Source organism: Pan paniscus, chromosome 19, assembly GCF_029289425.2.
Source record: "Pan paniscus chromosome 19, NHGRI_mPanPan1-v2.0_pri, whole genome shotgun sequence".
Lineage (NCBI taxonomy): Eukaryota > Metazoa > Chordata > Mammalia > Primates > Hominidae > Pan > Pan paniscus.
In genome coordinates, this window is record NC_073268.2 from 63,451,996 (window position 1) to 63,474,740 (window position 22,745).

Sequence of the window (22,745 nt, forward strand, 5' to 3'; positions counted from 1 at the left end):
AAGATAGGGAGTGCACAGAACAAGAACAAAAGCAAGAAAGCTTGGGTTCCTATCCTGGCACATCAATACTTTCCAGAGGGCCTCGGGCAAGTCAAGAAATGTCCCTGAGCCTCAACATGGGACTAAAAGTCCTGGCATTACCTACCTACAGGATGCAGTTGTTAAAAGGTTCCTGTGCAATGCACAAAAATGTTTCCTCAACTATGCAGCATTGCCCAAATTGAAGATGGCATTGTTGCTTCTGTTTTACTAACAATAATGAAAATAATAATGCTGTTGTTGTTGTTGTTGTTATTCAGGAGTAAAACCGAGCCTCCAAACCTGAACTTTCAGCTCTAGGGAATTGGAGAGCAGTGCCTACCCTGGCCTAACGCCCCCTTCAAAACAGAGCTTTGCTGCCACCTCCTGGCTGTGGAAAGGCATGCTTTTCATTACACAAATGACCTAGAGATGATGAAACTCATAAAATCTTGGATTCGCTCTTCAGAGTCAGAGGTGTCACTGGGAATCATGTTCATCTGGAACAGCCCACTGATTTTGCAAATGACAAAAATCCAGATTAGTGACATGATCTGGTAACCCCTCAAGATATAGCATCAGAATCAGATATCCCAGGTCTTTTGGCTCCCAGACCAGGGCTTCCTCAACTGAGTATCCACAGAAAAGGACCTTGCAGAATCTTGAGATAGAGGGCTAAGACTCACTGGACAGACAAAGAGTGGTCCCTAGTGATGGCCTTGGCAGTAAAGAGTATGACATGGCCAAGGGTCTCTCTCCAAACCTCATGCTCCTCATGCCAGGCTGGAAGAGAAGTGTTGGTCCCAGGGGAGAAGCAGTATATCTACACAAATAGCCTCCTGCCCTTCGCAGGAACAGGTGACCAGACGCTAAATGTTTCTGGGATGAAGGTGGCCCATAGCAATTCCAAAAGCAAGGTTCCCTGGCCCTTTTTCTAGCCCAACACAAAGGACAGGATGTGCACTCCATGGCAGGATACTCAAGGTGCCATTTGACCCGTGAGACCCTTTCCACCTTTCTCCAACGTGCTCAATGCCCCAAGAGGTTGACATCAATGGGATCCCTTGCCCTGGCCTTTGGGTGGGCCTAGCCAATGGGGAGCTGGGCTAGAAGAGCAGAGGGAAGGAGGAGATTGAGAGCAGTATTTATTCCGCATGTCTCTCCCTGTAGTCCAAAATCCCATTCCATGTCAGGTATCCCAGTCCCCCAACCCTTCTGTCTCCAGGTTCTGGTAACCGAGTCCCTCTTACCCCCAGCTTGTACCTCCTTGCAGGCCTAGGGAAGATAATGGAGCCCTGTTAATAGACCTGGAATTCTACTGTATCTCTGTGGTTTTTCTATACCTGCCCACACCTTTGTAGAGAGTCTGTTCCTCAAACACTCCTCATATTATGCTAATTTGGATGTTGACATGGTTTGGATTTGTGTCCCCGCCCAAATCTCATGTCAAATTGTAATCCCCAATGTTGGAGGAGGGACCTGATGGGAGGTGATTGGATTATGGGGGTGGATTTTCCCCCCTTGCTGTTCTTGTGATAGTGAGTTCTCATGAGATCTGGTTGTTTAAAAGTGGGTAGCACCTCCCACTTCTCTCTTTTCCTCCTGCTTCAGCCATGTAAGACATTGCCTGCTTCCCCTTGCCTTCTGCCATGATAGTAAGTTTCCTGAGGCTTCCCCAGAACCTGTACAGCCTGCAGAAACATGAACCAACTAAACCTCTTTATAAATTACCTTGTCTCAGGTAGCTCTTTGTAACAGTGGGGGAACAGACTAATACAGATGTGCTATCTGTTTTCTGCAGGTTCAAATTGCCTGATACAGGACTCCTGCCCTACACATCTATTTTACTGCTTTATGGCCCCTTCTACAGAGCAGGACCAGCTGACCATGCAAAGTAAGAGTGCTATCTCACAGCTATTTGTGAATATCTTCAGGTCATAAATTCCATTCAGTAGACAGTAATGTATTCAGTTTCATTGCACACTTCAACTTGGCACTGACCTTCACCAAAATCAAGCTTTCAAGATTACTTTCAGGTCTGTTTTTTAATTCAAGCCAGAGCTTACACTCCTAACTCTTGAAGAAGCAATCATTTCTACCAGGGCACTAGATGAGATCAGTGGTGGCCTAGAACTAGCTCATTCCAGCTCGGAAGAGCCAATTATAAAATTTTCAGGAATTTTGTGAGCCAGTTGTTAGACAGATGCTATCAAAATTAAATTATGTAACTTACAATTAAATAAATTATATTAATAAGAAAGGTACTAAATAGTCAAAACTTACAACTTCATAATTATTTACTACAATGTATCTATAATCTCTTGCAGTTACCTACAACTATTAAATCTGTGTGGTGAAAATACTATCTAATCATGTGCTCTTTGTACCTCTTTCCATCTCTGCATTCAGTGTTGTTATGTTGTTAGCTTGGGATTAGCCATGGCTGGAATATTTGCACCACAGAAATTGGCAAACACTACAGAACAGATTTTTTTTCCTTTCTTTGTTAAACATTTACCAGCACATTACTGAGTGGACCCAGTGAAATCCTAGTAAAAACATAACTGCAGCTCTGTATATAAAAAACTTGGAGGCCGGGCCCAGTGGCTCACACCTGTAATCCCAGCACTTTGGGAGGCCGAGGCAGGTGGATCACCTGAGGTCAGGAGTTCGAGACCAGCCTGGCCAACATGGTGAAACCACATCTCTACTAAAAATACAAAAGTTAGCCGGGTGTGGAGGCACACGCCTGTAGTCCCAGCTACTAGGGAGCCTAAGGCAGGAGAATCACTTGAACCTGGGAGGCGGAGGTTGCAGTGAGTAGAGATTGCGCCATTGCACTCCAGCCTGGATGACAGAGTAAGACTCTGTTTCTAAATAAATAAATAAATAAAAATTTAAAAGATATTGGAATATGTAGGGCCACCCACTCTTCCTAACCACCACAAGTCCAACTAGGTAAGCTTATACAAGGTAGCAAATTGAGAAATCTTCTCAGGACTAGGGATTTACATACTGCACAGTGCAGGGAAGGGAGGGAAGGCAGAAAGACAAGCGCAAACTCTGCTGACCAAGTCTCAACTTCACTGCTATACTCTATGATAAGAATTCCTTCAGCTGTAACAGAAAGTCAGCTACAAGTCTTTCCGGGGGAAAAAAAAGGAAAATGTATTGGTTCACCTAAATGAAAATTCCAAGGGTAGTCAATTTTCAGGCTGACTGGATCCATGGATTCATGGTGAGATCTGGGTTTTAAAATGATTTCTTAATTCTTTCTCTCTTTCCTTCTCTCAGTTCTGCTTTCCTCTAAATTAACTTTATTCCCAAGAAGGTGACCCCTTTAGGATGACAAAATGGCCAGGCCTCTAACCTATATCTTAAAATCTTAGGAGCCTAAAGATAGTTCCAGCAAAACCCTAGGGCTGATTCTCATTGGCTCTAATTGCCTAGCATGGTCATGTGCACCTGGTCAGAAGTTGGTAGGAGGATGTGGTACTTTGATGAATCATATCTGATTCATGAGCCCACCTCTGAAGCTTTGGGTGGAACCAGCCCCACCCAGACTGCATGAACTGAGAGTCAACAGGGGTGTTTCTTATCCCTCCCACTACTAGGTCAAGTTCCTATTCCCAGAAGAAACAGTGTGGAAAGAGACAAGGAATTCCATGATGAGGGCTCACTAGACTGCACTGAGTCTATTTCTCACTTTTAAATTTCAGCTGGTCATGCCTTCCCATTGGATTACTGTGTAGACAAAACCACACGATGGCTGCAAACGCCCTCCACCCCCGCCCAAAATAAGCTATCTAAGAATGCCAGTAGGCACTTCCCCCTCTTCTGTACTTATCCTCACTTGTCTTTTTCCCACGAAAGAGACAGCGCTGCTAAGATTCTAAGATGCAGGCCATATCTCTTTCTTCCCTTGCTGTTGAACCAGCTGGCACTCAGACCCAGCAGACACCTCTCGTCCTTCAACTCCTGCTAAGAGTCCAACTTCTCTTAATGAATATCATTCCCCACCCCCACCCCCATGACCCAAATTCCATGAGAGGCCTCTCACTGCTGACAGGAGGAGAAGGAGACCATTGCTCAGAGCCACTGCCCCCAGCCAGGAGTTTCTCGTCCCATGACTCAGGAAGCAGAGATCCGAGTGGCGCCAGACAAAACATCTGGACTTTAAAAATCTGGACATGGCTGGGATCCGGACCCAGGGCCGCCCACAGCAGGTTGGCGGCTCCTGCTGAAGCTAGCAGACAACTCATACTTTCAACCAGGAGCTGACAGAGGACCTATGATGTGCCAGGAGCTGTGTATTAAGTCTGTTTACATGCTGCTGATAAAGACATACCCGAGAGTGGGCAATTTACAAAAGAAAGGGGCTTAATTGGACTTACAGTTCCACGTGGCTGAGGAAGCCTCACAATCATGGTGGAAGGCAAGGAGGAGCAAGTCCCGTCTTACATGGACGGCAGCAGGCGAAGAGAGAAAGAAGACGCAAAAGCGGAAACCCCTGATAAAAGCGTCAGATCTCGTGAGACTTATTCACCACCACGAGAACAGTATGAGGGAAACCTGCCCCCGTGATCCAATTCTCTCCCACCAGGTCCCTCCCACAACACGTGGGAATTATGGGAGTACAATTCAAGATGAAATTTGGGTGGGGACACAGAGCCAAACTATATCAAGCTGTTCCAATCACAGAGAGCACCATAGTGAAATAAATAACAAGAATTTGAAGTGCCTTCTTCTGAAAGATATCCCAAATTCATCTCGTCCATCAACTGCCCCCCTCGACTGGCTCGATTCTGATCTGCCTCACTTGCTCTCTCCCTTCCCTAGGAAATGCTTCCTTTCTGAGCCCTTTGCAGATTGTAATCATTCTCTTCTCAGATTATCTTGGCATTGTCATTATCATCTTAATATCTTCTAGTAGACAAGGCAATCCTTACATGACTACCAGAAAGGATAAAGGTTAACAACAACTTTGTTATAATAAAAAAAAAACTGCAAATAACCTAAAATGCTTAGAAACAGATGACTGCCTGAATATACTAGTAATAATTATAATTAGAGCAGCTAAAGTTAATTGGGTGCTTATGAGGGGCTAGGTGCTATTTTAGGAGTTTTTGCATGCCTCAGCTTATTTAATTCTCACAAAAACTCTATGCTGTGGGTTCTTATTTTGTCCTCATTTTACAGGTTGGGCTCAGAGATGTTAAGAATTTGCCCAGCGTTGCACAGCTAGTAAGTGATGGGGCCCGAGTTTACAACCACCATGCTACTCTAGGATTACTTGGAGGGTTATGTACACGTTAAAGGGCAAAAGCACATCCAATGTTTGGCTGCCTTGAGATGTATATATTAACGCATGCTAAAAGAAGTTAAATGAAAGAAGTCTACATTAATATACTCACACTAATCATAACCATGTGAAATGTATGGACATGTCAGAAAAGCCAACATTCAGGGGAACAAAATGGAAGTTCTAATCTACTTAAGTCTTCATTTCTCTGTAAAGCTGTGTATAATTTTTTTAAGTTGTCTACCTATGAGTTTTATGCCCTCTGGGCTAGGCAAATTATTCACTAATTTGACAGATGAATCCTTGCTGAGATGTTAACGAGTGAGACTGGCTCAATCCCTTCACGCCTTCCCAGAAAAGACATTTTATAAGAACTTCTGAAAACAAAGCCTTGGCTCAAGACTGGCTTTCGGGGAGTGAGCTTGGCTCTGGGCAGTCCTGAGAGATAAAGAAGAAACATTGGGTTAGTGAAGATGGGGCATCCTTGTGAAGGGTCTTGGCCTCGTCAGAAGCCCCTCTCCAGAGCAAACAAGCAACCCCTCTCACCTCTCTATGCTATCCTCCCTTCCCTTAAGTTCCCCAGGATGCTTTAAGGAGTGAGTGGAGGAAGGAAAGCCCAGGTTACTAGAGTCAAATTGAGATGACTCTAGATGGGGCAGGCAGGGGTCCTCTGAGAGATCAGTGAGAGCAGGAGGCACACCAGGGCAAGAGTCCAGGTTAGGCAGATGCACATTCCACTGTCCAGCTCTGGGGTAATTTCCTTCCTCCAGCTGCAAGAGCTTCCCAGAAGCCTGAGCCATCTGAAAATCCCCCAAGGGCTGGAGCCAGCCCAGGAAACACTGAACAAAACAGCTACAAATGCTGGTTGGGGGGGGGGGGAAGAATGAGAAAAAAGAAGAGGAGAACTGGCTTTGGGGCAGAGAAGAGATAGCATCTATGGGGCCAGCCTGTATGGTGTGGGGAGCAGATCTGGAAATATTGCGGATGTGGAAGAGTTGAGAGAACTGGTCATATTTAGCCTAGAGAAGAAGCTTGGAGAATGGGAGGATGATGATTAGCTTCAAATATTAGGTAGACACTCATGAGAAAAGATATCATATGTATTCTGCACTGCTCTAGTCTAGAGCTTGCTATTCTAAGTGTGGTCCATGGACTAGCAGCATCAATATCCCGTGGGTACTTAGAAATACAAAATTTTAGGTCCCTCCCAGATGTAGTGAACCCATCCTTCACAGGATCCCCAGGTGACTTGTGCCCACATTAAGTTTGAGAAGTGCAGATCTGGAGCACCGCCACTCAAGTCATGGTCCAGGGACAAGTGCTCATCTTCTGAACTGTTTGTTAATGATCTTCCATGGGGTAAGTATAGAAATTGAGAGCGTTTGGATGCTTTTTCTTTTTTTCTTTTTTTGAGATGGAGTTTCACTGTTGTTGCCCAGGCTGAAGTGCAATGGTGCAATCTCAGCTTACTGTAACCTCCTCCTCCTGGGTTCAGGCAATTCTCCTGCCTCAGCCTCCAGAATAGCTGGGATTACAGGCATGTGCCTCCATGCCTGGCTTATTTTTTGTATTTTTAGTAGAGACAGGGTTTCACCATGTTGGTCAGGCTGGTCTCGAACTCCTGACCTCTGGTGATCCGCTCGCCTCGGCCTCCCAAAGTGCTGGGATTATGGCGTGAGCCACCGCACCTGGCCGTTTGGACACTTTTAAAGCAATTTAATGCTGTGGTGACATCCAAGTTCATGGTCAGCAGACACATCCCATTGAACAGAATGTATTTTCAGTGTTGCAGAACTGGTTGTACCTGGAAGGTCCACATGGATGGAGGTGGGAGGATCCTTTACCACAGAGAGTTTGAGAAGCTGTGTACAGAACAGTGGTTCCCAAACTTCAGCAAGTCTCTGAATCACCAGGAGGGCTTATTAAAATGCAGACTGCCGACCCCATCCCCAAAGTTTCTGATTCACTAGTTCTGGGGTGGGGCCTGAGAATCTGCATTGCTAACAAGCTCCCAGGGGTGCTGATGCTTGTGGTACTATAACCACACAGTGAGAACTACTGATCTAGATTAAAAGACAGGTCCAGAGCAGTAGATAAGAGTTATAGGACCCAGACTCTAGCTCAATATGAAGAATATTCTAAGAGTATTAAACTAACCCCAAAGCTAGCAGAAGCAAAGAAATAACTAAAATCAGAGCAGAACTAAATGAAATTGAGACCCAAAAATCCATACAAAGGGTCAACAAAACCAAAACTTTGTTTTTCAAAAGGATAAACAAGAGTGATAGACAACTAGGTAGATTAAAAAAGAAAAAAGAGAGAAGAACCAAATAAGCACAATCAGAAATGACAGAGATGACATTACAACTGATCCCACAGAAATACAAAAGATCCTCAGAGGATCTGGACAAAGGCATAAGAATGATATAATGAACTTTGGGGACTCAGGGGGAAAGGCGGAGGGTGGTGAGGGATTAAAGACTATACACTGGGTACAGTATGCACTGCTCAGGTGACAGGTGCACCAAAATCTCAGAAATTACCACTAAAGAACTCATCCATGTAACAAAAAAACGATTTGTTCCCCAAAACTATTGAAATAAAAAATATCCCGTTTTTCCCCCAAGAACTATTGAAATAAAAAATAAAATCTTGAGACTGTAATGAACACCTCTATGCATATAAACTAGAAAATCTAGAGGAAATGGATAAATTCCTAGAAACACACAACCTCCCAAGATTGAATTAGGAAGAAATTGAAACCCTGAACAGACTAATATCGAGTTCTGAAATTGAATCAGTAATTTAAAAACCTACCAACAAAAAAAGCCCTGGACCAGATGGATTCACAGCTGAATTCTACCATACTTACAAAGAAGAGCTGGTACTAATTCTACTGAAACTATTCCCAAAAATTGAGGAGGAGGGACTCCTCCCTAACTGATTCTATGAAGCCAGCATCACCCTGATATCAAAATCTGGCAAAGACACAATGAGAAAAGACACCTACAGGCCAATATCCCTGATGAACATAAGCACAAAAATCCTCAACAAAGTATTAGCAGATTGAATCCAGCATTACATCAAAAAGTAAATTCACCGCAATCAAGTAGGCTTTATTCCTGGGATGCAAGATTGGTCCAATATACACAAATCAATGAATGTGATTCATCATATAAATAGAGTTAAAAATAAAAACGATATGATTATCTCAATAGATGCAGGAAAAGTTTTTGATAAAATCCAACATCCCTTTATAATAAGAACCCTTAACAAACTAGGCACGAAAGGAACATACCTCAAAATAATAAGAGCCTTCTATGACAAACCCACAGCCAACTTCATACTCAATGGGCAAAAGCTGGAAGAATTTCCCTTAAGAACAAGAACAAGGCAAGAATGCCCAGTCTCACTACTCCTATTCAGTGTAGTTGGAAGTCCTAGCCAGAGCAATCAGCCAAGAGAAAGAAATAAAAGGCATCTACATAGGAAAAGGAAAAGTCACATTATCTCCCTTAGCTGACAATATGATACTATACCTAGAAAACCCTAAAGACTCCAGCAAGGCAGGGCGCGGTGGCTCACACCTATAATCCCAGCACTTTGAGAGGCTGAGGTGGGAGGTTTACTTGAGGTCAGGAGTTTGAGACAAGCCTGGCCAACGTGGCAAAACCTTGTCTTACTAAAAATACAGAGTAGTTTAGAGATTTATCAAAGAACTTAGAACTACCATTCAGCCCAGCAATCTCATTACTAGATATACACCCAAAGGAAAATAAGTCGTTCTACCAAAAAGACACATGCATTTGTATGCTCACTGCAGCCCTATTCACAATAGCAAAGACATGGAATCAACCTACGTGCCCATCTATGGTGGACTGGATAAAGAAAATGTGGTACATATACACTATGGAATACTACTCAGCCATTAAAAAAAGGCTCAAAGATTCAATGCAGAAGCAGACTTGAGAATCAGCTATCTTCTGGTAAGCCAGAAATTTTAAAGATTTGCAAAAATGTAAGACAATACTACTTTCAACTCACTATTTTTTGTTTTGTTTTGGGAAATAGTCATTTTCATAAAAATAGATTATATTAAGGTAATGCATTAATTATTGCTATCTTAAATGAATTAGTAATGTTTGTAATTTCTCAGTTTTATTGTCTAGTATGGTAAATTTCAACAGATAGGACCCAAATAAATGAAAATTCTTTGGAGTCTTCAACAATTTTTAAGAGTGTAAAGGGGTCCAGAGACCAAACTTTGGGAAACCTTTTAGCTAAATCTTGAAGAAGTCTATTGTGGCCAGGAGTTATCTCCTTCTACTCCTCTCTCAGCATAGCCTCAACCTGTCCCCAGTGAAGTAAACATGCCCAGGGTTCAGTGGAGGAAAAGGGAAAAGGAAACCTCCCACTTCCTTTCCTGGAATGTGCCCTGGACAGCTCCCCTAGAATGCCAGGGGAAGTGTCACATCCTGTTCTCCCGAACAAATGACTGTAGAGGTCTCCCCATCACTGAAGGTGCTGAGCATGTCTGAGCCAGTAGGGAGAAAAGAGGGATGGAGGGAGACTCCTAGAACTACAGAACAAGGAGAACTCCTTATCACACCCCCACTACTATGCTGATCCTGCTCCCAGCCAATATGTCCACTAATAGCTTTGAAGGGAATGTGAATTTAGCTGCTGTCCTGGTTTTAGGGGCCCTGTACCTTCGCTTTCTATAATCCCCTGTCTTCTTCCTCCCCTGAAAAAAACAAGCACATGGGGGCATCCCCCCATCGCATATCCTGCAAGCTTACAAAAACTAGTTATCCACCAGGCTTAAGGGAAGACTGGTATAAATGATCTGCAGTTTCCCATTGCTTCCAGCATTACAGAGCCCAGCGCAGAGAAGCTGTATCTGTGCTCTACTTATTACTGTAAATGACTAGTATAATACATGAGGAGATGCTTCGCGGCTCTGGAAAAAAACAGTGCAGTGAAGATGGTTGTGAAACACTCATGTCAGGATTGCTATATTTCTTTTTTTTAATTTAATTTAATTTTATTTATGTATTTATTTTTGAGACAAAGTTTCACTCTTGTTGCCCAGGCTGGAGTGCAATGGCGTGATCTCGGTTCACCAAAACCTCCGCCTCCCAGGTTCAAGCGATTCTCCTGCCTCAGCCTCCTGAGTAGCTGGGATTACAGGCATGCGCCACCACACCCGGCTAATTTTGTATTTTTAGTAGAGACGGGGTTTCTCCATGTTGGTCAGGTTGGTCTCGAACTTCCGACCTCAGGTGATCTGCCCGCCTCGGACTCCCAAAGTGCTGGGATTACAGGCATGAGCCACCGTGCCCAGCCAGGATTGCTATATTTCTTGGCTTTAAACACTGATGAGAGTGAAATGTTTAAGGAAGAAATAATTCCAGTTTTACCCAGACTTTTCCAGAGGAGGAATGCGGACAAGAAAGTCATGCCCCAGCTTATTTTATGAGGCCAGTATTATCTTGATATCAAAGCAAAAATTATAGGTCAATTTCACATAAGAACATCGATGCAACAAATCCTAAAAAACATATTAGCAAACTGAGTTCAGCAATGTATAAGAAAAATAATATAACCTGATATAAGGTTGGATTTATTCCAGGATTTTAAATTTAACTTAACATTAGAGAATCTATTCGAGTTAATACACTACATAAACAGATAAAAGCAGAAATTCATGTGATCATTTCAATAGATGCAGAAAATATATATTTGATAAAATTCATAGCCATTGATGATTTTTAAAAATGCTTTCTCTTAAACTGGGAATAAAAGGGAACTTCCATGATGTGAGAAAGAGTCTCTACAAAAGTCTTACAAAAACATCATATTAAGGAAATGTTGAAAGCTTTTCCTTTGAGATCAGGAATAAGATATGAATGCCAACCATCATTATTTCTATTCATCAAGGTACTAGAAGTCCTACCTAATACAATACAGCAGGAAAAAGACACTTAAAATACAAAGACTGGGAAGGAAAGAACAAAATTATTATTTGCCGATTGTATACAAAGAAATTTCCAAAGAATCAATATATAAAATATTAGAATTAATAACAGGGTTCCGCAAGGTAGCTGTTTTCAAAAATCAAAGTACGCTAAATGCAATGAGGTATACTGAATTGGCTCTTGGAAGAGAAAAAAAGACTAGTGGAAAAACTGGTGAAATCCAAATACAGCCTGGAATTTACCTGTTAGTAATGTACTGATGTTGACCTGTTACTTTTTGACTAATGTACTGTGGTTACATAAGATGTTAGCATTAGGGAAGGCTGTGTGTGGGGTATACAGGAACTCCCTGTACCATATTTGCAACTTTTCCATAAATCTAAAATTATTCCCAAGTAAAATGTTTATTATGTTTATTTATAATTTTTGTTGGTTTAAAATTTTCTTTTTTTGGAGACAGGATCTTTCTCTGTCACCTGGGCTGGAGTGCAGTGGCGTGACCACAGCCCACAGCTGCTTCGACCTCCTGGGCTCAAGCAATCCTCTCACATCAGCCGCCCAAGTAGCTGGGACTACATGCACACACAACCAAGCCTAGCTAGCTAATTTTGTTTGTTTGTTTGTTTTTTTGTAGAGACAGGGCTCTCACTATGTTGCCCAGGCTGATCTCAAACTCCTGGCCGCATATGATCCTCCTACCTCGGCCTCCCAAAGTGCTGAGATTACAGATATGAGCTACCACGCCTGGCTATAAAATTTTTTTGACTTAAAATACAAAAGTAAATTGTACTTGTATATACAAGCATCAGATAATTTCAAAGGTTGAAAATATTTTTTAAAACTATGCTGTTTCTAATTAAATAAAACGAATCAGTTTCTTAGCAGCAAATCAAACAAAGCATGTATAAGACCTCTATGAGAAAAATCATAAAACACTCTCATTAAGAGTGTTCTGAGGTGAGCAGGTCTATGCAAACCCACACCCAAAGGCCAAGGGAGCTGAGAAGCAAAACAAAGAGTCTGACCAATCCAGTTTCTCAGGAAGAAATATTTAATGGGGACTTATGAACAGAAGTGATGTCTCTGGTGGCCATGACACAGTGGATCCCCATACCCACCCTTCAGAAAATATCTTTTCTATAGCAAGCTTCTATGGTAAAACAGGTGCAGCTGGTCATATCTCAGACTTTCTTATTGCAACTCATGACCACTGGAAAAGTTAGGTGACCATCTTTATGATGGGTTGTCTGTGCTACAGGTATTGTTTTAAGACCTGGCTGCAGACCACCTTGGTATGCAGGAATTAAACATTGGTCATCATTGCAGTTTAGCTTCAAGATGCCTTTTGCCGTACAAGAGGCTTTTTTCCTACACAGAACTATTTGATTAAAAGACCTAAAGGTATACCACATTCATCAATTAGAAGACTCAATAGTATAAAGGTATCAATTCCTCCCAAAATGATTTATTCAGTGCAATCCAAATAAAAATTCTCTACAGAGTTTTCTTTCTTCCCTCCTTTCCCTCTCCCTCTCTGTATACATCTCTCACTCTGTCTCTCTCTATCTCTGCCTTTCTCTGTCTCTATCTCTGCCTTTCTCTGTCTGTCTCTCTCTTTCTTTTTCATTGACAGAGCTTAACAAGATAATTCCAGATTTTATAAGGAAATGTAAAAGATCAAGAACAGCTAAGACACTATTGGCAAGGTGCAGTGGCTCATGCCTGTAATCCCAGCACTTTGGGAGGCCGAGGCCGATGTAATGCTTAAGTCCAGGAGTTCAAAACCACCCTGGGCAACATGGCGAAACCCCATCTCTACTAAAAATACAAAAAATTAGCCAGGCATGGTGGTGGATGCCTGTAATCCCAGCTACTTGCTGAGGCACGAGAATTGCTTGAACCAGGGAGGCTGAGGTTGCAGTGAGCCGAGATTGCACCACTGCACTCCAGCCTGGATAACAGAAGGAAACTCTATCTCAAAAAAAACAGCAAGAAAAAAAACAGCTAAGACACTCTTAAAGAAGAATAAGGCAGAAATGTTTGCTCTACAAAAAGACTCATGGGGCACTGAGAAGAACATCTCTTTTAAGATAAAGCAGCTTGATTTCAACAAATAGTATGCCACAGTAAATAGTGAATATTTGTTGAGAGTGCTTGTTACGTGCCAGGTACTGCTCTAAATCTTCTTGTACACTCATTCCGTTCCTCACAACATTCCAAAGAGATAGACAGCATTCTTACTCCACTAACAATATGGGAAAACTTAAGTGACATGCCCAAAGAGCTATTGACAGACCCGGAATTTGAACCTAGATTGTCAGGGTCCCACATTTAGTCATAATGATATAGTTTAGAACACGGATGAACTTATTGGTAAGGTGAGACTTAATAGTTTTTTATTTGTTTATTTATGTAAAAGAAAGAGAAATGTAATTAGAAACTAAAATCAGAACCAGAACATTTCTATTCAAGTATGAAGCAAACTAAAATATGACATGATTTTGATGGAGTGTAAAGAAAGAGTGTCCATTTGACTTTGACACTTGGGAATTTTCCATCAAATGGAACAGAGTTAGTGAGATAGGATTACATTTCCTCTTGTTATGGGTTGAATTGTGTCCCTCAGAAAGGATAAGTTGGAGTCCTCATCCTCAGGACCTCAGAATATGACCTTATTTAGAGATAGACTCTTCACAGAGGTAATTAAGTTAACATTAAGTTAATTAGGGTCATTGGGGTGGTCCCTAATCCAATAGGACTAGTGTCCTAATAAAAAGGGGAAATTTGGACACAGACATGCACATAGGGAGAATGCCATGTGAAGATTGCATTTATGCTGCCAAAAGCCAGAAGCTAGGAGAGAGGTCTGGAATTGATCCTCCCCTAGTCCTTGCCCTAAGAAGGATGACTCTGTCAGCATCTTGATCTTGGGCTTCTGGCCTGCAGAACTGTGGAATAATTTATTTCTCTTGTTTAAGTCACTCAGCTTGTGGTACTTCATTAGGACCACACTAACAAACAAATATACCTCTCTACAGTTCTGATTACACTGCTTGGCTCAACAATGAAAAATAGTTAATGTCTTTTATTGGTCTTCACTTTTTAAAGTCAATCTGTAGACAAGGCACAGAAAACTTAATTTCATTCATATGGACTCTTGAGGGACATCAAATAGCTGAAACAATTTTGAAAAGAACAGAGTTGGAGGTCTCATACTTCCTGATTTCAAAACTTACTACAAAGCTACAGTAATCAAAATAGTATGGTATTAGCATAAAGACAGACATATAGATCAATGGACTAGAATAGAGAGCCCAGAAATAAACCCTCACATATATGTCAATAATTTTCAATAAGGGTACTGATATGGTTTGGCTCTGTGTCTCCATCCAAATCTCATCTCGAATTGTAATCTCCATAATCCCCACATGTCAAAGGAGGGACCTGGTGGGAGGTGACTGGATCATGGAGGCGGTTTCCCCCATGCTGTTCTCGTGATAGTGAGCAGTGAGTGAGTTTTCTAAGTGTTTGGCTGTTCCTCCTTCACACACTCTCTCTCGCCTGCAACCATCTAAGACGTGCCTCCCCTCCCACCATGACTGAAAGTTTTTTGAGGCCTCCCCAGCCATGTGTAACAGTGAGTCAATTAAACATCTTTTCTTTATAAACTCTCTGGTCTCAGGTATTCTTTATAGCAGTGTGAAAATGGACTAATACAGGTACCAAACTATTTAATGGGGAAAGGGTGGTTTTTTCAACTAATAGTGCTGAGTAAACTGGTTAATTCACATGCAAAAGAATGAAATCGCATTTTTGCCATATACCATATACAAAATTAACTCAAAATAGATCAAAGATCCAAAATTATAAAATTCTTAGAACACATAGGGGAAAAGCTTTATGATATTGAATTTGGCAATAATTTCTTGGATAAGGTACCAAAGGCCCAGCCGATAAAAGTAAAAATAAACTGGACTACATAAAAATAAAAACTTTTGTACATCTCACAACACAATCAACAGAGTGAAAAGGCAACCTACAGAATGGGAGAAAATATTTGCAAATCATATAATTGGTAAGGGATTAACATCCAGAATATATAAAGAACTCCTACGACTCATTAACAATAAAACAAATAACCTGATTTTTAAATGGGCAAAGGACTTGAGTAGACATTTCACCAAAGAAGATATACAAATGGCCAACAAGCACAGTAGTTTTGATTTGCATTTCCCTAATGATGAAAAGATGCCAACATCCCTCATCATTAGGAAAATGCAAATCAAAACTGCAACGAGATATCAGCTTACACTCATCAGATGGCAACTATCAAAATAAAATAAGAAACTAACAAGAGTGGGCAAGGATGTGGGAAAATTGGAACCTTTGTGCGCTGTTGGTGAAAATGTAAAACAATGTAGTTTCTATGGAAAGCAGTATAATGGTTCCTCAAAAAATTAAAAATAGAATTGCCATGATCTAGCAATTCTGCTTCTGGGTATATGCACAAAAGGATTGAATGCAGAGTCTCAAAGTGATAGATGTACAGTCACATTCATAGCAGCATTTTTCACAATAGCCAAGAGGTGAAAGCAATTCAATGTCTATTGAGGAATAAATGCATGAGCAAAATATGGTATATCTACATAACAAAATATTCTTCAGCCTAAAAAGAAATGAAATTCTGCAATATGCTACAACATGGATGAACCTTGAGGGCATTATGCTAAGTGAAATAAGTCAGCCACACAGACATGCAAAACTGTATGATTCCACTTATATGAGTTACTTAGAGTAGTCAAAATCATACTGACAAAAAGAATAGTGGTTGCCAGGGACTTGGAGAATGAAATGGAGTGTTGTGGGGGTTTTTGTATTTTTCGTTTGTTTGTTTTTTGAGACATGGTCTCACTTTGTCACCCAGGCTGGAGTGCAGTGATGCAATCATAGCTCATTACAGCCTCGACCTCTTGGGTCAAGTGATCCTCCTACCTTAGCCTCCTGAGTAGCTGGGACTACAGGCATGCACCACTATACCTGGCTAATTTTTTTTTTGAGATGCGGGGTCTCCCTGTGTTGCCCAGACTGGTCTTGAACTTCTGGGCTCAGAAATTAGCCAGGCATAGAGGTGCATGCCTGTGGTCCCAGCTACTCGGGAGGCTGAGATAGGAGGATCACTTGAGCTCCGGAGGTCGAGATTATAGTAAGCTGTGATCCCACTATTGCACTCCAGCCTCCCATCTCAGCCTCCCAAAGTGCTTGGATTACAGATGTGAGTCACTGGACCTGGCCTGAATTGTTTAATGGTTACGAGGTTTCTGTTTTACAAGAGTTCTGGAGCTGAATGGTGGTGATGGCTGTACAACAATGTGAAAACTTAACAGTGAACTGTACATTTAAAAAAATGTTAAGATGGATGGGCATGGTGGCTCATGCCTGTTATCCCAGAACTTTAGGAAACCGAAGCAGGTCGTCGCTTGAGGTCAGGAGTTCGAGAACAGCCTGGCCAACATGGTGAAACCCTGCCTTAACTAAAAATACAACAATTAGCTGGGCATGGTGGCAGGCACTTGAAATCTCAGCTATTCAGGAGGCTGAGGCAGAAGAATCACTTGAACCCGGGAGGTGGAGGTTGCAGTGAGCCGAGATCGCACCATTGCATTCCAGCCTGGGTGACAGAGCAAGACCCCATCTCAAAAAAAAAAAAAAAAAAAGGTTAAGACAGGAAATTCAGCACATTTTATGTTATGTATATTTTATCACAATTTTTTTAAAATCACAGTTTCAGTTACAGAACAGACTATAAATATTATAAACTCTGACAGGCTAAAACTGAGCATCCAGTGGACAGATGTCAGGAGTTAAGGTGGAGGGGGCAGAAGAGAGGCGAAAGATGAGTGACAGCACTGATCTTCTCATCCTCCAGAAGGGAAAGTTCATTGATACCATCTAAAGTTGGATAACACACGCAGCAGAGGGTAAGTGTATTATTTAGAGTGGTAAAGCTAGCTACAAGTGGGGCTAAAAACAATCACGTAATTGAAAAGAAAAAAAAAAAAGCGAGTGCAAGCCAGATTTCTTCCTGAGCAAATTCCAAAGTCAATTTTATACCATGTAAAGTTGATATCCCCAGAAGAGGAAGCAATAAATATATGAAGGGAATTACAGTGGTAAAAGAAATTCCAAAATACATTAACAGCTATTCCATGGTGGCAGAATAGTGTCAGTTTCGAGGTGGGATCAAGCGTCCACGAGATGCAGTGCCTGTTCCTGCCTCATTGGCACCCCGTGTACCCAAACCGTATCTCAGTAATTCCCTCTTTCCCATCCACCAACTCCATTTCCAGAACTTTCATTATGTGAAATAACCCATCATCCATCTCCAGAACTCTTTTCATCATGTAAAACTGAAACTATAACCATTAAACAACTCAGGCTGGGTCTTCAAGACCTGCCAAATTATTACCTTTTTGGAGAAGTCCCTTCAAGACTCCCTCCTGCTCCTTTGTCAACCTCAGTCCTGTATTCCTCAATCCTAGGACTTGCCTTACTCTGGTAGCTAAGTGTATTCTTCACCGGCTAAAAGCTATCCTTGATAGCTAAGGCTGCGTGCCTCCTGGTGCGAGGGGCGTGGCTTCAGCCTCACAGTCTTCTATGACTTAGGAATAAGCACCATGTCAGGGAGTTGTAGAAGTGTGAAGTGTCCAGTTTTATAGGAAGACAGTTTGAAGATAACAGATCCACAATGGCTGAAGAGCTCTTTGTGTGGTTGGATTACAGATTAATTTTTTCTATATTATTCTCATTATTTTTTCAAATTTCCTACAGTGATTTTTTGGTATTACTTCATTTAAAAAAGTTACGCTCCCTCCAAAACAAACAAACAAAAAAACACACAAAAATTTAGTATAGCACCTGGCACAGAATGGCCTCAACAAATGCTAATTCAATCTTCTTACCCCTCCATACAGGTGGGGGTTTCTTTGTTTTTGTTTGCTTTTGTTTTTTTTTTTTTACTCTTTGGGGTCAGGGACACTTTTGTCAACCCCATGAAAGCTGTAGACACCTTCCCCATAAGCAGTTGTGCACACAAGCAAACACATACACACAAAACGTTTTTCATGTGATTATTTTAGGGTAAAATAAATAAATGAGTGAATGAATTAATTAACAAATGAATAAATGAAGTGCTCTACAAAGCCACAGAAATAGCATTCCGTCAGACTCCCCCAGCATAACCTTAGGTAGCAGAAGTCAAGGCCAGCGAGGTGCCGTTTCCAAGTACTTTGGGAGGCTGAGGCAGGAGGATCACTTGCGTCCAGGAGTTTGAGACCAGCCTGCACAACATAGCGAGACCCCCATGTCTTTTTTTTTTTTTTTTTTTTTGAGACGGAGTCTCGCTCTGTCACCCAGGCTGGAGTGCAGTGGCGCGATCTCGGCTCACTGCAAGCTCCGCCTCCCGGGTTCACGCCATTCTCCTGCCTCAGCCTCCCAAGTAGCTGGTACTAAAGTCGCCCACCACCACGCCCGGCTAATTTTTTGTATTTTAAGTAGAGACGGGGTTTCACTGTGTTAGCCAGGATGGTCTCGATCTCCTGACCTTGTGATCCGCCCACCTCGGCCTCCCAAAGTGCTGGGATTACAGGCGTGAGCCACTGCGCCCGGCCGCGAGACCCCCATCTCCACAAAAAATAAAAAATTATCCAGGCATGGTGGTGCGTACCTGTGGTCCCAATTACTCAAGAGGCTGACTTGAGCTTGGGAGGTCAAAGCTGCTGTGAGCCGTGATCCTGTCACTGCACTCCAGCCTGGGTGACAGAGTGAGATGCTGTCAAAAAAAAAAAAAAAAAGGATACAGATGAGAAAGAACGTCCAAGCCAAGGTTTAGTGGAATCCCTCATGCCCTGGTCCCCAGAAGGCTCTGGCTGTCAACACACTCCACGGAAGATTCAGACACACTCTGAGCTCACCTCCTCTGTAAAGACTCTCTCTCTCCTGAGGTGAACCCAAGGGAACCACCAGGACCCATAAGGGCTTGCTTCAGACTCAAAATAGCCCCAGGCATTCAGAAATTTCAGGAATGTGTTCAGAGAAAGGTGAAGGATGGGCTGAAGGGGTTCGGGATGCAGAGAAAAATCTTCTTAGTGAACTAGAATTCCTGTCTGGTGCCAAGAACAAACAGAATTCCCCCAATACTTCCTTTTGTTTTTTCCTCTTCAGTATCCATGCCCTTCCCAAGAACCCTGGCATCTGACAAAAGCTGCCAAAATTCTATTTTCAGATGTTATGCAAATCATCTCTCCGCCCCTGCCTCCCCTGGAGAGCCCAAATGAGCAATGAGCAGAGAAAAAGTGAGGAGTGGGGAGGCTGCCCTGGCATAGCAGAATCTAGAAGGCAGCGAGAGTGTCATGGGGTCAGGGGCTCAGCTAACTACTACCGTATCTGCCTATAATAAAGAGCAAACTGGGAGGAGGTGGGCAGCAGATGCCCAGATCACCTAAACTAATGTCATTCAGCTATTCTAATTTCTGCAGAGCCCTGTCAAAGTGGGCTCGTTTGTTTCCAGGCACAACTCCTGGCAATTATTACCCCAGGGTTATTTACTGCCACGAAGGACAAAAGAGGAAGGAAGTGGCAACTAAGAGGCCTGGAACTTCAAGGTTTGCTCCTGGACTTCATCCTGTACCAAAAAATTGTGATTGTCCCTGAAACTCAGGGATAAGGGGAAATGGTATATTCCAAAGAGCATGTGCCCTTCACGTACCAAACAATCCCCAGAGGCAAAAATAATACTCATAACTACCACTATTTATGTTTATTGAGTGCCTACTCAGCTCTCCACACCTTCCTAAGCTTTTCACCCCCCTACAATCCTGTAAGGGAGATACTATTGTGCCCATTTTGCAGACGCAGAGACAGGGGTTAAAATTTATCCAAAGTCACACTGTAGAGAGGGAAAGAGCCAGACTCTCCCCCGGGGATGGGGTTCCGGAGCACTTCACTGTACTGCCTCACTAGTAGCAGGGATGGCAAGGAAAGCAGAAAATCCTGGGCTGGTGTTCTCTGCAGCCCTCCCAAAGGGTCCCTGGTCCCTCTCCAGAGGCTACCTGGGTCAGACCTTAGGATCTACACGGCTTTAGGAGTCACAGGGGCTCCATCAGGGCAGCTGTGGTCCAGAGGCCACCGGTTCTCCTACTCAGAGGCTCTTGGGGCAGGTATTGGGGGCTGCAGTCAGTCCTCTTTCTTCCTCCCTGTCACATCCACACCTCCACCACGTTGGCTCTGGGGACCCAAAGCAGGAGCTCCATGACCAGCTGCAGATCCTGCGTGCTAGGCTGGCTCCCAGGTAGTCATTTACTGTGAGGCAGGGCCAAGCCTACCTCCCATGATCCCCACCCCCAGGCCCAGCTTCCTCACGCAGGTCCCTGTGGGGGCAGTTCCAGCTCCTCCACTCAGGCAGGTGCAAGGAATAGAGTGGACACTGACAATCATTCTGCATTTGGGGCAAGGAATTCCCCCTCCCCATTCAGTCGCACACATATACACGCACCCAAGAACTCCTTATTTCCTGGGGACCACAATGGCTCTCCTTATCCGACAGAAGAACAAAACCTTTTTAAGCCTCAGCCTGTAAGATCAGTGCCAGCCTATTTCCAGGCACTTGTAAGAATCCCTTTCATTACCATCAGCTCCTCTTTCTGCCATGGCCATGTTGTAAGGCTTTTCTTGAGCCTCCCTTTTCTCTCCCTGCACCTTGGACTTGTGCTTCTCCAACCCCGTGTCGCTCTTTCAGTTCGCCTCTTCCTGCTTTTGTCCTTCCTTTCATGGTTAACATTGATCTCTGCCTGGTGGGTTTTGTGAAGTTTCCTGGTATGAATCTTTCATCTTCAACCTCCCTTATCTGTGGTTATTTTAATAGTAGCACCTTGTGGGAGGATCCATTCTCACTCCTCAGACCTAAAAAGTTCCTTTCTGATGCATCAGACCTGCCCAATTTCTATAAATATCGATTCATCAATTTGTTTACTTTGTTGACTTTATCCTTCTTCCAGTCTTGTTCAACGTTACATCCCTAGGCCGAGCGCGGTGGCCCACGCCTGTAATATCAGCATCATCTGAGGTTAGGAGTTCAAGACAAGCATCACCTGAGGTCAGGAGTTTCAGACTAGCCTGACCAACATGGTGAAACCCCATCTCTACTAAAAATACAAAAATTATCCAGGCATGGTGGTGGGCACCTGTAATCCCAGCCACTCGGGAGGCTGAGGCACGAGAATCACTTGAACCCGGGAGGTGGAGGTTGTAGTGAGCCAAGATTATGCCACTGCACTCTACCCTGAGTGACAGAGTGAGACTCTATCTCAAAAAAAAAAAAAAAACCGACAACAAAAAAATTACATCCCTAGTACCCGGCTGGGACAGTGCCAAGCATATAGTAGCCACTCAATAAATATTTGCAGAATGTGTTAAATCCTCTTCTGTAAAATGGGGTTCTCAGTAGTATCTACCTTGGGGTTATTGGGAAGAGTAAATGAGTTAATACATGTAAAGCACCTAGAACTGTGTCCGGCATGAGGTGAATTTTCTATAAATGTGATCTACGGCCATCATTATTCACCACAAATCCAGTGTGTACTAGAGGGGAGAAATGGGAAACACGTAATTCCAGCAGGTGAGGCAGCCTGACAAGCTTCTACAAAGAGGCAGGAATGAGAGACTGTAGGATCTCCAGGATTAGAGCAACGATCCCCACCTGGGGGAATTGGGAAAGGCCAAGCTGGGAATTGAGGGCTGACTTGGAGATGGTCAGATGAGAAGTGGGAAAGGGCTTTTCAGGCATGTAACCGAAGTGCAGAGAGGGAGGCTGAGGAAGGCTGGAAGGGTACTTTCAGACCAGACTGGTAAAGACTAAGCACATTACACTGAGCGTACAATTAAAATAAAACAGAGGAAGCTATCCACATGGGCTATTCAGAACTCTGTCCTCAAAATATCCCTAAATTAGACTCTCCCTTTCCTGGACTAATCTCAAGGTCCAATAGAACTTCCTCTTTTCAGAAGCATGGCTGGAATTTCACAAGGGAACAGTCATTTTTTTCTAAACCTGCTCCCTAAAACTGGTGATTTTTCAACTATTTTTAAGGTATATATTGACATGACGAAACTTAAGACTATCATTAAAAAGGATTTTAGGCAAAGCAGAGTACAGTCCACAATCAAAGCAATATGGCCAGATTATAAACATCATAGATATTCATTTGCCAAACTTTCTGCCTTTCAAACTAAGGGCGTCTTGAGACAAAGTCTCAATAATTCACTTATTCAACAAATATTTAATGACCATCTACCATGTGCTAAGCACTATTCTGGAATTTGGGGCTAAAGTACTGAACAAAACAGCAAAAAATCCATGCCCTTATGGAGCTTTATTCTAGGGGTGAATCATT

General features: G+C 42.8%; 1 long non-coding RNA gene across 1 annotated transcript in view; it reads right to left on the reverse strand.

The window, feature by feature from the left end:
* LOC117976546 (uncharacterized) overlaps positions 1–4,444 on the reverse strand; it is a 113,967-nt gene extending 109,523 nt beyond the window's left edge. The window contains exon 1 of the long non-coding RNA XR_010110558.1: positions 4,413–4,444. This is a non-coding gene — a long non-coding RNA (uncharacterized LOC117976546). The remainder of the gene's footprint in view (positions 1–4,412) is intronic.
* Between the last annotated feature and the right edge of the window lie 18,301 nt (positions 4,445–22,745).